Source organism: Ictalurus furcatus, chromosome 3 (assembly GCF_023375685.1).
Source record: "Ictalurus furcatus strain D&B chromosome 3, Billie_1.0, whole genome shotgun sequence".
In the NCBI taxonomy this organism is placed as follows: domain Eukaryota; kingdom Metazoa; phylum Chordata; class Actinopteri; order Siluriformes; family Ictaluridae; genus Ictalurus; species Ictalurus furcatus.
This window is the reverse complement of record NC_071257.1, coordinates 13,747,082-13,764,167: the sequence shown is the minus strand read 5'-3', so window position 1 is coordinate 13,764,167 and position 17,086 is coordinate 13,747,082.

Sequence of the window (17,086 nt, the reverse complement as noted above, 5' to 3'; positions counted from 1 at the left end):
GAATATGAAGCTCTCTGTGGTAGGTCATAAGAATATATATAGTTTTGTTAAATCTGGTTCACATCCAAATCGTGACCATACCTGGTACGGCCATGTGTATCCCACATCCAAACAAAAATATGACACACACAAACGCACTTTATTTTCACATTATTTAAAAGGAATTTAAGTGTTATGTACTAAATTACCATAATTATGAACACAAGTTGTTAAGTTGACAATCATTTTTAAAATTACGTTTCTCCATTTAGATTGTCTGCAGTAGAATGCAGTCTTTTAAACCAGGAAAAATGACTGCCTTTAAGTTTTATAACAATAGTAAGTAAAATCCAGTGTGATTTACATTACAAATCTCATACGTAACATCTCTGCAGGATTTATAGACGTTAAAGCACTGAATGAAATGAGCAATATAGACAAAAAAGAAACACTCTGTGTCTACTACTTTTATCTCTCTCATAGAACTATCCACAGTCCAAAGGCTGTGGAGCTAGAAGGCTACGTGTGCGAATGACAAAAGATTTTAAAAAATAAAATAAAAAATGTATCAATACATGAAATTAGATTACACAATGTAGTTGAGGTTTACATGAATAAGCAGAAATGTAATCATGCTTATCTTTCCTATAGCACAAATGAAAAGCCCTCTCTAGATGAGCAGATTTGTCAAATGAAACTTTTTCCTTCTTATCCACTGCTATGGTAAACTAAAGAGTAGATATTCTAATTACACTGCTAAATATGACTAGCATTAGCTACGTGTAGTAGTGCAAAATAGTCCATCAAATGTATTAGCAGGTGTAGCCAATACACGAGTCCACTATTGGTCATATCACTATTGAGAACATGCCCCAAATTCATTGCTTTAGTAGAATTTAATTGTAAGTGAAATGATACTCACATTGTAATGTCCTTAGTATTTGTTCAGTCTACAGGATCTCTAACACTCTGTTAAATGAATAAATGTAAATGTACTACAACGTAAATTTTGTTTTGAATCAATTAATGCAGAAATTACACACAATATTAAGTTGATGTAATAATCAACATTATTATGTCAACACAACTCATCAAAATAATGTGTACAACTTTAAATATTTAATTAATTCAATAAATTAGAATTTTTATCTTGCAACCACACATTAAATTTAGATTGTGGGGGTTTGTTTTGTATAGCTCCGCTGTTAGAAAATACATGATGGTTGAATGTGAACATAAATGAGCAGAATGTAAGCTTGTGAAATAAATTAAACTTTATTGATTGCACTTTTGAGAAAATGGCATGACTTTGAATAAAAATTTACTGAAATAAATACTCTAAAACATTGATATACCTGAAGAAATGTAAAAAAAAAAAAGTTTTTACATACCTTCTAAATAGGAGGTAAACGTTTTAAAGACGGTGTTTTATAAGAAACGCGCGTATTACGTGCCTTCTAAACCTAACCCTTTAGGATGTAAAATGTTTAAAGTGCTGCTTAAAAGAATCGAGAGTTTTGTTTAAACTAGAAGACACATTTTCCGGGCGATGTCTTGTAGGCGTATACACACTGTCCTACATGTGTTTTCCCGGGGTGACAGTTCTGTAGATAGTGTAAATTTTACATTTATGAGCTCTGGTGACAGTGTCTGAAGTGTGTGTGTATGTGGGTGTGTGGGTGTGCGTGCGTGTGTGTGGGTGTGTTAGAGAGAGGGAGAGAGAGAGAGAGAGAGTCATGTGTTTCTTGGGGGTTTGCTGACCAGAATGCTTACAGTGTGTTTATGTTAATGAATTAAGGGACGAGTCGTGTGTTTCAGGGTTTTACGATCCCTACCAATGTGTACATTTGTGGTTTAAGTGAATCTTTGTTTCTGAAATTACTTCTGTGGTAATTATCAGTTTGTGTAACTAATCTATCAGAAAATACTAGACCTGGTGACTGAATGTGGTAGATGTATTAGAATTTTGGACATGTTATGCATGTGTAGCTCCCTATGTGTATGATCTATGTGTAATCCTTCTGTCAAGAAATGAACAGACTGAGGTCTGTGAAATAATTGAACTATTTATTGGCTACGTTGTTGAGAAAAACATTGTGATGTGTAAAACATTTCTACAGTCCTTCAAGGCTGTATGATGTCGTTGTTCTCTTTTACTGAAAGAAAGGTCAAAACCATCGGTGTTATTCGTTGTGGAGACTGAAGTGACAATATGTCTGAAGAAAATGAAAATATGTATTACATATCCTACCTTCTAACCAGGTTATTTTAAGGGTGAAAAAACCTTTTTAAAGACGGTGTTTTAAAAGAGTCGTGCATTTTGTTTAAACTATAAACAAGATTTCAGAAAATGGTTCGCCAATGAGGATACTTACACAGAACTATCGCTAAATACATAAGCTTTTGTCTATGCTTTGACATCCCATGTCCCAGCAGTACATTTATGACCTCTGATGACCATGTGGGTGTGCGGGGGTGTGTGTGTGTGTGAGAGAGAGAGACACAGGTGTTCTTTTGGGGGTTTTGCTGACCAGAATTCTTACAAATGTGTTTGTTAACGAATTAAAGGGAGTCGTGTGTCTCAGTGTTAAAATAATGGTTAAGATGTCGTAGTTAAAACACAGAAGAAACTCTGCAACTATCTGTTACAATGTCTGCTCCGAGAAATCCTAATACCCTTAGATGATTGCTGTGTATTCACCAACAAGAGGACCTGTTGAAATGAGAGAGGACCTGACTTTTGCTCCAAAAAAAAATAAAAAAACCAAGAGGTTAGTTTGACAATTTATTAATGAAGGTAATGTAAAGACGTTGTTGTTTAACCCTGAGCAGGGCGTCAACAACTCCAAAGATCGTGTCTTAAGTCCGAGGGATTAGTTAGGAGGTAGAAAAACATTTAAAGATGATGTTTTAAAAGAAACAAGTGTTTCATCCTTAATGGTAAAAAAGAAAAATGGTTGTACTCCAATATAAAATAAAACGGCAGAGACACACTGAGTACATTTCTGTTCCACAGTCTATAAGGATCCCCAAACTTCATGTAGTGTGAAAAATATATACACCCTCCGTGACTACGTTACTTAAGGTTTAAACATTTTAATTTTGTGATGGCAGTAAGACAAAACGGTTGTGCATTTGGTGTCTGGTGATTTTAGAATGAGGCCCCAAATGTCAAATATGTTTTGTGTATGGTTTCGTCAGGCAAAGATCACGATGGTATGAAAAGAGTATACAAGAGTAATTGGGGTGATCTAATGCTTAGGACTTGTACAGTACGTCAACTCGGGAACGTGCCACCATGGCGTTCAGAGAGGTATTATCTAAGGTACACGTATATATATATATATATATATATATATATATATATATATATATATATATATATATAATATAGATCAGATCACCAGTCTGTCTTTACCCACTCCTGATCTGCAGTCAAAATAATTAACGTTTATTTCCTTGTAGGGATTTATGACCGGGAGCAGTCATATACACTACAAGCCAAAGTTATAGAAGCAGTCGAGTTATTTTAAAAGGTTCTACTAGACATTTAGTGTAAACTAGTGTAAAAAAAAAAAAAAAAAAAAAAATCTCTGAAATATTTCAGTGAAAATAGTGGTCCATATTTAATGCATTATATTAGAAATGACAGTACAGTCTTTGTTGATCAGTTACCAACTCATACTTTATAATAATTTGTTTAGGAGTATCTGAATCTGGCAAATAACTTTTATTGCATTTAGGCATACAATAAAAGTTAATAAACAAATTAGGAAGAAATGACTTGTACACTACTGCTGCGGGTATTAAGTCAAACCATTTTGTTCAAACTTCAGCATGACCCATAGAGAAGCAGAAACTTATGGCACCTTATGAATACCATGTGAAGGATTAAGTTGACTCGTCACTTACGGTTACAAAGACATGTCCTTGTGCAGGATCACCTTCGCACCAGCATCGATCCCTCTTCTCCCATTTCAACGTATAAGAAAAGGCAAAAAGTAATATAAGATATATAAGAATATATTTATAAAATATAACACATTATGAGGAAGAAACATAAAATATTATTTAACAAGGTCTGCCATTCAGCCCTCTTAACTGTAAGAGCATTATCAGTATTGTACAGCAGTTTCAGATGTCAGATATAAAACAACTTTTTGAGTCACAGTGCCAAACTACTGGTATTATATTTGGATCCTTCTTTTTCAGCATGAAGGACTGGCATTTATTTAATAGACAGATGGTACAGCCATATACTTGGTCAGAGGATTTAGGAATTTCTTTGAGAAAGGTTCATTGTTTTTGTTCTTTTATCATAGCTTCAGTTTGTATACTTACTTTGGTTAGTGACTTAAACTGTTTTATTAGGTATTGACAGATTTCATTAACAGGGAACGATGATAGGTGAAGATTAAGTTGGTATGCGTGTACAAAATAAAACTGTCTATATGTATATTTGTCTGCTATGTATCTGTTTAAACACTGCTGTAATGGCGATATAAAGAGAGAGAGATACCCATTTACTAATTCATAGAACCCCTTTCCACCTTTTCAAGTTCGTTATACATTTTTCTTTTCAAGCATCGTGTTCAGACATTGCAAATCATCAGTCTGAAGGTTAAGGGTTACTTAGATTTTTGCTTCTTCAGCATCAAAAAAAAAAAGTCTAAACATTAATCTTATTATTAAACTCAGAAACAATATAACTGTCTGGCTGTGATCATAATAAAGGGCAACGTGAAAGGTGACTTAATTCCCAATGAGATTTCTCTATGTTCTATATGACCTTTCTACAGTATATGCCATTAAGTCCTAGTTTCCAGCCATCATTACAGCACGGGAGAGGAAATCTCGTTTATCAGATGTGTGATGTACGTCTAGACAATCTGATAACAAACTACACACAACATTTATGTTGAGAAAATTCAGCTTGATCTTTGTTCCAAAATAACATTGGATCAGATCCATAGTTTACAGCATCTGTCCCACACGTATTTAATCTGTATTACGAGTACTGAACAAGTTAGAGGAGGAGAAAATGTAGATTTACTGTTCATTGGAACTTTATTGTTTATTTAGATCTGTCTTGATTCATTTTCATATTCAAATTTTTAAAAAAATACATTTTATTATTACATCATAAAAAGTCTGGCATCTAACATAACGTATGAATGTAGGAACATGGATTTTCACCATGCGACTCTTTTCAGAAAATGGTCTTTCTCTGTTTCTTATGCACACAGAACCTACTTTTATTTTCATAAAATCATACACCAATTTACTATTCCTGTATAGGGGTTTGAGTAAATATAGATAAACTCATTAATGTACTGTAGCTCTCAGAGTTACTACACTACCCCACTTGGTAATTCAGACCATAACCTCATCTTGTTAACAGTTCTTTCCTGCAGTTCAGTCTGTCCACAAGGAATAGGTACACTCAGTAACGATAGGGTTAGGCAATACATGTGCATCACTTTGTTTCAAAGGTAGTGGAGATAAAGACACGGTGTGGAAAGTAATAATACAGATATCAGAAGGAATGACCTGTTTGAGCTGAGTGAATGAAAATCAGTAAACTAAAACACTTTAGTAGTGGTCAATTAACACTCCCTATTGCATCCTATAAGAGATTAATCACATTCATAGACAACAAAACGCAATTCTACAACATGGATCTGCACAAAATTACATGAACACACAACTTTCTGTGATAGCCATAGTCAGGAGCTGGTAAGGAACACTTACTAGCACAGTAATCTTAATAAGTATTTAAATAGATATGTTAAATAGATATGATATTTAATAGATATTAGACTTTTTATGATGTAATAATAAAATTACAATTGTTATTAATGGCATATTTATTGTAATAATAAAATCAACACAACTCATCAAAATAATGTGTACAACTTTAAATATTTAATTAATTCAATAAATTAGAATTTTTATCTTGCAACCACACATTAAATTTAGATTGTGGGGGTTTGTTTTGTATAGCTCCGCTGTTAGAAAATACATGATGGTTGAATGTGAACATAAATGAGCAGAATGTAAGCTTGTGAAATAAATTAAACTTTATTGATTGCACTTTTGAGAAAATGGCATGACTTTGAATAAAAATTTACTGAAATAAATACTCTAAAACATTGATATACCTGAAGAAATGTAAAAAAAAAAAAGTTTTTACATACCTTCTAAATAGGAGGTAAACGTTTTAAAGACGGTGTTTTATAAGAAACGCGCGTATTACGTGCCTTCTAAACCTAACCCTTTAGGATGTAAAATGTTTAAAGTGCTGCTTAAAAGAATCGAGAGTTTTGTTTAAACTAGAAGACACATTTTCCGGGCGATGTCTTGTAGGCGTATACACACTGTCCTACATGTGTTTTCCCGGGGTGACAGTTCTGTAGATAGTGTAAATTTTACATTTATGAGCTCTGGTGACAGTGTCTGAAGTGTGTGTGTATGTGGGTGTGTGGGTGTGCGTGCGTGTGTGTGGGTGTGTTAGAGAGAGGGAGAGAGAGAGAGAGAGAGTCATGTGTTTCTTGGGGGTTTGCTGACCAGAATGCTTACAGTGTGTTTATGTTAATGAATTAAGGGACGAGTCGTGTGTTTCAGGGTTTTACGATCCCTACCAATGTGTACATTTGTGGTTTAAGTGAATCTTTGTTTCTGAAATTACTTCTGTGGTAATTATCAGTTTGTGTAACTAATCTATCAGAAAATACTAGACCTGGTGACTGAATGTGGTAGATGTATTAGAATTTTGGACATGTTATGCATGTGTAGCTCCCTATGTGTATGATCTATGTGTAATCCTTCTGTCAAGAAATGAACAGACTGAGGTCTGTGAAATAATTGAACTATTTATTGGCTACGTTGTTGAGAAAAACATTGTGATGTGTAAAACATTTCTACAGTCCTTCAAGGCTGTATGATGTCGTTGTTCTCTTTTACTGAAAGAAAGGTCAAAACCATCGGTGTTATTCGTTGTGGAGACTGAAGTGACAATATGTCTGAAGAAAATGAAAATATGTATTACATATCCTACCTTCTAACCAGGTTATTTTAAGGGTGAAAAAACCTTTTTAAAGACGGTGTTTTAAAAGAGTCGTGCATTTTGTTTAAACTATAAACAAGATTTCAGAAAATGGTTCGCCAATGAGGATACTTACACAGAACTATCGCTAAATACATAAGCTTTTGTCTATGCTTTGACATCCCATGTCCCAGCAGTACATTTATGACCTCTGATGACCATGTGGGTGTGCGGGGGTGTGTGTGTGTGTGAGAGAGAGAGACACAGGTGTTCTTTTGGGGGTTTTGCTGACCAGAATTCTTACAAATGTGTTTGTTAACGAATTAAAGGGAGTCGTGTGTCTCAGTGTTAAAATAATGGTTAAGATGTCGTAGTTAAAACACAGAAGAAACTCTGCAACTATCTGTTACAATGTCTGCTCCGAGAAATCCTAATACCCTTAGATGATTGCTGTGTATTCACCAACAAGAGGACCTGTTGAAATGAGAGAGGACCTGACTTTTGCTCCAAAAAAAAATAAAAAAACCAAGAGGTTAGTTTGACAATTTATTAATGAAGGTAATGTAAAGACGTTGTTGTTTAACCCTGAGCAGGGCGTCAACAACTCCAAAGATCGTGTCTTAAGTCCGAGGGATTAGTTAGGAGGTAGAAAAACATTTAAAGATGATGTTTTAAAAGAAACAAGTGTTTCATCCTTAATGGTAAAAAAGAAAAATGGTTGTACTCCAATATAAAATAAAACGGCAGAGACACACTGAGTACATTTCTGTTCCACAGTCTATAAGGATCCCCAAACTTCATGTAGTGTGAAAAATATATACACCCTCCGTGACTACGTTACTTAAGGTTTAAACATTTTAATTTTGTGATGGCAGTAAGACAAAACGGTTGTGCATTTGGTGTCTGGTGATTTTAGAATGAGGCCCCAAATGTCAAATATGTTTTGTGTATGGTTTCGTCAGGCAAAGATCACGATGGTATGAAAAGAGTATACAAGAGTAATTGGGGTGATCTAATGCTTAGGACTTGTACAGTACGTCAACTCGGGAACGTGCCACCATGGCGTTCAGAGAGGTATTATCTAAGGTACACGTATATATATATATATATATATATATATATATATATATATATATATATATATATATATATATATAATATAGATCAGATCACCAGTCTGTCTTTACCCACTCCTGATCTGCAGTCAAAATAATTAACGTTTATTTCCTTGTAGGGATTTATGACCGGGAGCAGTCATATACACTACAAGCCAAAGTTATAGAAGCAGTCGAGTTATTTTAAAAGGTTCTACTAGACATTTAGTGTAAACTAGTGTAAAAAAAAAAAAAAAAAAAAAATTCTCTGAAATATTTCAGTGAAAATAGTGGTCCATATTTAATGCATTATATTAGAAATGACAGTACAGTCTTTGTTGATCAGTTACCAACTCATACTTTATAATAATTTGTTTAGGAGTATCTGAATCTGGCAAATAACTTTTATTGCATTTAGGCATACAATAAAAGTTAATAAACAAATTAGGAAGTAATGACTTGTACACTACTGCTGCGGGTATTAAGTCAAACCATTTTGTTCAAACTTCAGCATGACCCATAGAGAAGCAGAAACTTATGGCACCTTATGAATACCATGTGAAGGATTAAGTTGACTCGTCACTTACGGTTACAAAGACATGTCCTTGTGCAGGATCACCTTCGCACCAGCATCGATCCCTCTTCTCCCATTTCAACGTATAAGAAAAGGCAAAAAGTAATATAAGATATATAAGAATATATTTATAAAATATAACACATTATGAGGAAGAAACATAAAATATTATTTAACAAGGTCTGCCATTCAGCCCTCTTAACTGTAAGAGCATTATCAGTATTGTACAGCAGTTTCAGATGTCAGATATAAAACAACTTTTTGAGTCACAGTGCCAAACTACTGGTATTATATTTGGATCCTTCTTTTTCAGCATGAAGGACTGGCATTTATTTAATAGACAGATGGTACAGCCATATACTTGGTCAGAGGATTTAGGAATTTTTTTGTGAAAGGTTCATTGTTTTTGTTCTTTTATCATAGCTTCAGTTTGTATACTTACTTTGGTTAGTGACTTAAACTGTTTTATTAGGTATTGACAGATTTCATTAACAGGGAACGATGATAGGTGAAGATTAAGTTGGTATGCGTGTACAAAATAAAACTGTCTATATGTATATTTGTCTGCTATGTATCTGTTTAAACACTGCTGTAATGGCGATATAAAGAGAGAGAGATACCCATTTACTAATTCATAGAACCCCTTTCCACCTTTTCAAGTTCGTTATACATTTTTCTTTTCAAGCATCGTGTTCAGACATTGCAAATCATCAGTCTGAAGGTTAAGGGTTACTTAGATTTTTGCTTCTTCAGCATCAAAAAAAAAAAAGTCTAAACATTAATCTTATTATTAAACTCAGAAACAATATAACTGTCTGGCTGTGATCATAATAAAAGGCAACGTGAAAGGTGACTTAATTCCCAATGAGATTTCTCTATGTTCTATATGACCTTTCTACAGTATATGCCATTAAGTCCTAGTTTCCAGCCGTCATTACAGCACGGGAGAGGAAATCTCGTTTATCAGATGTGTGATGTACGTCTAGACAATCTGATAACAAACTACACACAACATTTATGTTGAGAAAATTCAGCTTGATCTTTGTTCCAAAATAACATTGGATCAGATCCATAGTTTACAGCATCTGTCCCACACGTATTTAATCTGTATTACGAGTACTGAACAAGTTAGAGGAGGAGAAAATGTAGATTTACTGTTCATTGGAACTTTATTGTTTATTTAGATCTGTCTTGATTCATTTTCATATTCAAATTTTTAAAAAAATACATTTTATTATTACATCATAAAAAGTCTAATATCTATTAAATATCATATCTATTTAACATATCTATTTAAATACTTATTAAGATTACTGTGCTAGTAAGTGTTCCTTACCAGCTCCTGACTATGGCTATCACAGAAAGTTGTGTGTTCATGTAATTTTGTGCAGATCCATGTTGTAGAATTGCGTTTTGTTGTCTATGAATGTGATTAATCTCTTATAGGATGCAATAGGGAGTGTTAATTGACCACTACTAAAGTGTTTTAGTTTACTGATTTTCATTCACTCAGCTCAAACAGGTCATTCCTTCTGATATCTGTATTATTACTTTCCACACCGTGTCTTTATCTCCACTACCTTTGAAACAAAGTGATGCACATGTATTGCCTAACCCTATCGTTACTGAGTGTACCTATTCCTTGTGGACAGACTGAACTGCAGGAAAGAACTGTTAACAAGATGAGGTTATGGTCTGAATTACCAAGTGGGGTAGTGTAGTAACTCTGAGAGCTACAGTACATTAATGAGTTTATCTATATTTACTCAAACCCCTATACAGGAATAGTAAATTGGTGTATGATTTTATGAAAATAAAAGTAGGTTCTGTGTGCATAAGAAACAGAGAAAGACCATTTTCTGAAAAGAGTCGCATGGTGAAAATCCATGTTCCTACATTCATACGTTATGTTAGATGCCAGACTTTTTATGATGTAATAATAAAATGTATTTTTTTTAAAATTTGAATATGAAAATGAATCAAGACAGATCTAAATAAACAATAAAGTTCCAATGAACAGTAAATCTACATTTTCTCCTCCTCTAACTTGTTCAGTACTCGTAATACAGATTAAATACGTGTGGGACAGATGCTGTAAACTATGGATCTGATCCAATGTTATTTTGGAACAAAGATCAAGCTGAATTTTCTCAACATAAATGTTGTGTGTAGTTTGTTATCAGATTGTCTAGACGTACATCACACATCTGATAAACGAGATTTCCTCTCCCGTGCTGTAATGATGGCTGGAAACTAGGACTTAATGGCATATACTGTAGAAAGGTCATATAGAACATAGAGAAATCTCATTGGGAATTAAGTCACCTTTCACGTTGCCTTTTATTATGATCACAGCCAGACAGTTATATTGTTTCTGAGTTTAATAATAAGATTAATGTTTAGACTTTTTTTTTTTGATGCTGAAGAAGCAAAAATCTAAGTAACCCTTAACCTTCAGACTGATGATTTGCAATGTCTGAACACGATGCTTGAAAAGAAAAATGTATAACGAACTTGAAAAGGTGGAAAGGGGTTCTATGAATTAGTAAATGGGTATCTCTCTCTCTTTATATCGCCATTACAGCAGTGTTTAAACAGATACATAGCAGACAAATATACATATAGACAGTTTTATTTTGTACACGCATACCAACTTAATCTTCACCTATCATCGTTCCCTGTTAATGAAATCTGTCAATACCTAATAAAACAGTTTAAGTCACTAACCAAAGTAAGTATACAAACTGAAACTATGATAAAAGAACAAAAACAATGAACCTTTCTCAAAGAAATTCCTAAATCCTCTGACCAAGTATATGGCTGTACCATCTGTCTATTAAATAAATGCCAGTCCTTCATGCTGAAAAAGAAGGATCCAAATATAATACCAGTAGTTTGGCACTGTGACTCAAAAAGTTGTTTTATATCTGACATCTGAAACTGCTGTACAATACTGATAATGCTCTTACAGTTAAGAGGGCTGAATGGCAGACCTTGTTAAATAATATTTTATGTTTCTTCCTCATAATGTGTTATATTTTATAAATATATTCTTATATATCTTATATTACTTTTTGCCTTTTCTTATACGTTGAAATGGGAGAAGAGGGATCGATGCTGGTGCGAAGGTGATCCTGCACAAGGACATGTCTTTGTAACCGTAAGTGACGAGTCAACTTAATCCTTCACATGGTATTCATAAGGTGCCATAAGTTTCTGCTTCTCTATGGGTCATGCTGAAGTTTGAACAAAATGGTTTGACTTAATACCCGCAGCAGTAGTGTACAAGTCATTTCTTCCTAATTTGTTTATTAACTTTTATTGTATGCCTAAATGCAATAAAAGTTATTTGCCAGATTCAGATACTCCTAAACAAATTATTATAAAGTATGAGTTGGTAACTGATCAACAAAGACTGTACTGTCATTTCTAATATAATGCATTAAATATGGACCACTATTTTCACTGAAATATTTCAGAGATTTTTTTTTTTTTTTTTTTACACTAGTTTACACTAAATGTCTAGTAGAACCTTTTAAAATAACTCGACTGCTTCTATAACTTTGGCTTGTAGTGTATATGACTGCTCCCGGTCATAAATCCCTACAAGGAAATAAACGTTAATTATTTTGACTGCAGATCAGGAGTGGGTAAAGACAGACTGGTGATCTGATCTATATTATATATATATATATATATATATATATATATATATATATATATATATATATACGTGTACCTTAGATAATACCTCTCTGAACGCCATGGTGGCACGTTCCCGAGTTGACGTACTGTACAAGTCCTAAGCATTAGATCACCCCAATTACTCTTGTATACTCTTTTCATACCATCGTGATCTTTGCCTGACGAAACCATACACAAAACATATTTGACATTTGGGGCCTCATTCTAAAATCACCAGACACCAAATGCACAACCGTTTTGTCTTACTGCCATCACAAAATTAAAATGTTTAAACCTTAAGTAACGTAGTCACGGAGGGTGTATATATTTTTCACACTACATGAAGTTTGGGGATCCTTATAGACTGTGGAACAGAAATGTACTCAGTGTGTCTCTGCCGTTTTATTTTATATTGGAGTACAACCATTTTTCTTTTTTACCATTAAGGATGAAACACTTGTTTCTTTTAAAACATCATCTTTAAATGTTTTTCTACCTCCTAACTAATCCCTCGGACTTAAGACACGATCTTTGGAGTTGTTGACGCCCTGCTCAGGGTTAAACAACAACGTCTTTACATTACCTTCATTAATAAATTGTCAAACTAACCTCTTGGTTTTTTTATTTTTTTTTGGAGCAAAAGTCAGGTCCTCTCTCATTTCAACAGGTCCTCTTGTTGGTGAATACACAGCAATCATCTAAGGGTATTAGGATTTCTCGGAGCAGACATTGTAACAGATAGTTGCAGAGTTTCTTCTGTGTTTTAACTACGACATCTTAACCATTATTTTAACACTGAGACACACGACTCCCTTTAATTCGTTAACAAACACATTTGTAAGAATTCTGGTCAGCAAAACCCCCAAAAGAACACCTGTGTCTCTCTCTCTCACACACACACACACCCCCGCACACCCACATGGTCATCAGAGGTCATAAATGTACTGCTGGGACATGGGATGTCAAAGCATAGACAAAAGCTTATGTATTTAGCGATAGTTCTGTGTAAGTATCCTCATTGGCGAACCATTTTCTGAAATCTTGTTTATAGTTTAAACAAAATGCACGACTCTTTTAAAACACCGTCTTTAAAAAGGTTTTTTCACCCTTAAAATAACCTGGTTAGAAGGTAGGATATGTAATACATATTTTCATTTTCTTCAGACATATTGTCACTTCAGTCTCCACAACGAATAACACCGATGGTTTTGACCTTTCTTTCAGTAAAAGAGAACAACGACATCATACAGCCTTGAAGGACTGTAGAAATGTTTTACACATCACAATGTTTTTCTCAACAACGTAGCCAATAAATAGTTCAATTATTTCACAGACCTCAGTCTGTTCATTTCTTGACAGAAGGATTACACATAGATCATACACATAGGGAGCTACACATGCATAACATGTCCAAAATTCTAATACATCTACCACATTCAGTCACCAGGTCTAGTATTTTCTGATAGATTAGTTACACAAACTGATAATTACCACAGAAGTAATTTCAGAAACAAAGATTCACTTAAACCACAAATGTACACATTGGTAGGGATCGTAAAACCCTGAAACACACGACTCGTCCCTTAATTCATTAACATAAACACACTGTAAGCATTCTGGTCAGCAAACCCCCAAGAAACACATGACTCTCTCTCTCTCTCTCTCCCTCTCTCTAACACACCCACACACACGCACGCACACCCACACACCCACATACACACACACTTCAGACACTGTCACCAGAGCTCATAAATGTAAAATTTACACTATCTACAGAACTGTCACCCCGGGAAAACACATGTAGGACAGTGTGTATACGCCTACAAGACATCGCCCGGAAAATGTGTCTTCTAGTTTAAACAAAACTCTCGATTCTTTTAAGCAGCACTTTAAACATTTTACATCCTAAAGGGTTAGGTTTAGAAGGCACGTAATACGCGCGTTTCTTATAAAACACCGTCTTTAAAACTTTTACCTCCTATTTAGAAGGTATGTAAAAACTTTTTTTTTTTTTTACATTTCTTCAGGTATATCAATGTTTTAGAGTATTTATTTCAGTAAATTTTTATTCAAAGTCATGCCATTTTCTCAAAAGTGCAATCAATAAAGTTTAATTTATTTCACAAGCTTACATTCTGCTCATTTATGTTCACATTCAACCATCATGTATTTTCTAACAGCGGAGCTATACAAAACAAACCCCCACAATCTAAATTTAATGTGTGGTTGCAAGATAAAAATTCTAATTTATTGAATTAATTAAATATTTAAAGTTGTACACATTATTTTGATGAGTTGTGTTGACATAATAATGTTGATAATTACATCAACTTAATATTGTGTGTAATTTCTGCATTAATTGATTCAAAACAAAATTTACGTTGTAGTACATTTACATTTATTCATTTAACAGAGTGTTAGAGATCCTGTAGACTGAACAAATACTAAGGACATTACAATGTGAGTATCATTTCACTTACAATTAAATTCTACTAAAGCAATGAATTTGGGGCATGTTCTCAATAGTGATATGACCAATAGTGGACTCGTGTATTGGCTACACCTGCTAATACATTTGATGGACTATTTTGCACTACTACACGTAGCTAATGCTAGTCATATTTAGCAGTGTAATTAGAATATCTACTCTTTAGTTTACCATAGCAGTGGATAAGAAGGAAAAAGTTTCATTTGACAAATCTGCTCATCTAGAGAGGGCTTTTCATTTGTGCTATAGGAAAGATAAGCATGATTACATTTCTGCTTATTCATGTAAACCTCAACTACATTGTGTAATCTAATTTCATGTATTGATACATTTTTTATTTTATTTTTTAAAATCTTTTGTCATTCGCACACGTAGCCTTCTAGCTCCACAGCCTTTGGACTGTGGATAGTTCTATGAGAGAGATAAAAGTAGTAGACACAGAGTGTTTCTTTTTTGTCTATATTGCTCATTTCATTCAGTGCTTTAACGTCTATAAATCCTGCAGAGATGTTACGTATGAGATTTGTAATGTAAATCACACTGGATTTTACTTACTATTGTTATAAAACTTAAAGGCAGTCATTTTTCCTGGTTTAAAAGACTGCATTCTACTGCAGACAATCTAAATGGAGAAACGTAATTTTAAAAATGATTGTCAACTTAACAACTTGTGTTCATAATTATGGTAATTTAGTACATAACACTTAAATTCCTTTTAAATAATGTGAAAATAAAGTGCGTTTGTGTGTGTCATATTTTTGTTTGGATGTGGGATACACATGGCCGTACCAGGTATGGTCACGATTTGGATGTGAACCAGATTTAACAAAACTATATATATTCTTATGACCTACCACAGAGAGCTTCATATTCTATGTGAAGAGGAAAATCATGAGTATGCAATTTGTGTCTGTGTGGGGTGGGGTGCAGTGGGGTGGGGTGGGGTGGGGGGAACAAATGGTCGTACCAGGTATGGTCACGATTTGGATGTGAACCAGATTTAACAAAACTATATATATTCTTATGACCTACCACAGAGAGCTTCATATTCTATGTGAAGAGGAAAAACATGAGTATGCAACTTGTGTCTGTGTGGGGTGGGGTGGGGGGGGGGGAACCCATGGTCGATGACCTACCACAGAGAGCTTCATATTCTATGTGAAGAGGAAAAACATGAGTATGCAACTTGTGTCTGTGTGTGGGGGGGGGGGGGGGGGGGGGAACAAATGGTCGTACCAGATATGGTCACGATTTGGATGTGAACCAGATTTAACAAAACTATATATATTTTTATGTCCTACCACAGAGAGTTTCATATTCTATGTGAAAAGATGTACCAGGTGTGCGCAACGTGTGGGGCGGAAAAACACACATGGCAGCACCATATATGGTCACGAATGGATGTGATCCAGATTTAACATAACTATTCATATTTTTATGATCATGACCTTTGATCTAGATATAGAGAGTTAGAATGTGTATCTTTTTGACCTTTGACCTATACCTGTCAAAACTACGGTTACAATATATACAAACTATCTCTCTCTTCCATGTAATGCCACTATGTAAATTAATGTGTTCTGAAGCCAAACGTTATGTAAGAAATTGACCAATATTTAAAACTTTACTATAATCTGGACACACATTTCCACATCGCTCCTCATTTACAATCAGAACGCATGGTACTGAAAAACGATACAATTCACCGTCAATGTTTCTAATGAATCCTGTGACGTCCCATGCTTCCTCAACAAATGATCTGTTATTATGCATTGATTTGATGCATTATATGAGCAAAGCTTGCATGGCCATTTCATTGAAACTGCCACAATCCAATACAGGAGGAGAGACGCAAGACAATTTCTTTTAGGAGCACTTGTGCTCCTAATTACAAAACTTAGGACCACAGTTGAAGTTTATGTTTGTTAGTTTTTTTTTTTAAATTAGTTTTTTTAGAGATGGTAACGTTAATGTGCCACAATAGTAGTTATATCATACACTTTCTGTCAAACTGTCAATCAAAGTGTTGTGTGTGATAATTTATGACCCTCTGTGCTTCCCTGACTGGCAGGTCTGTAGGGGTGGTGAGGGGGGTAACCCTATGGAGTTTATCAGCTGGTCAATCTGGCTCCTTTGTGTCTGGGGGTGTTGTGGAGAGGTGTGTGTTGGGGGGAATAGCCCCCCTCCCAACAAAAGGTGTTTATGTTAATGAGTTTGGTTTT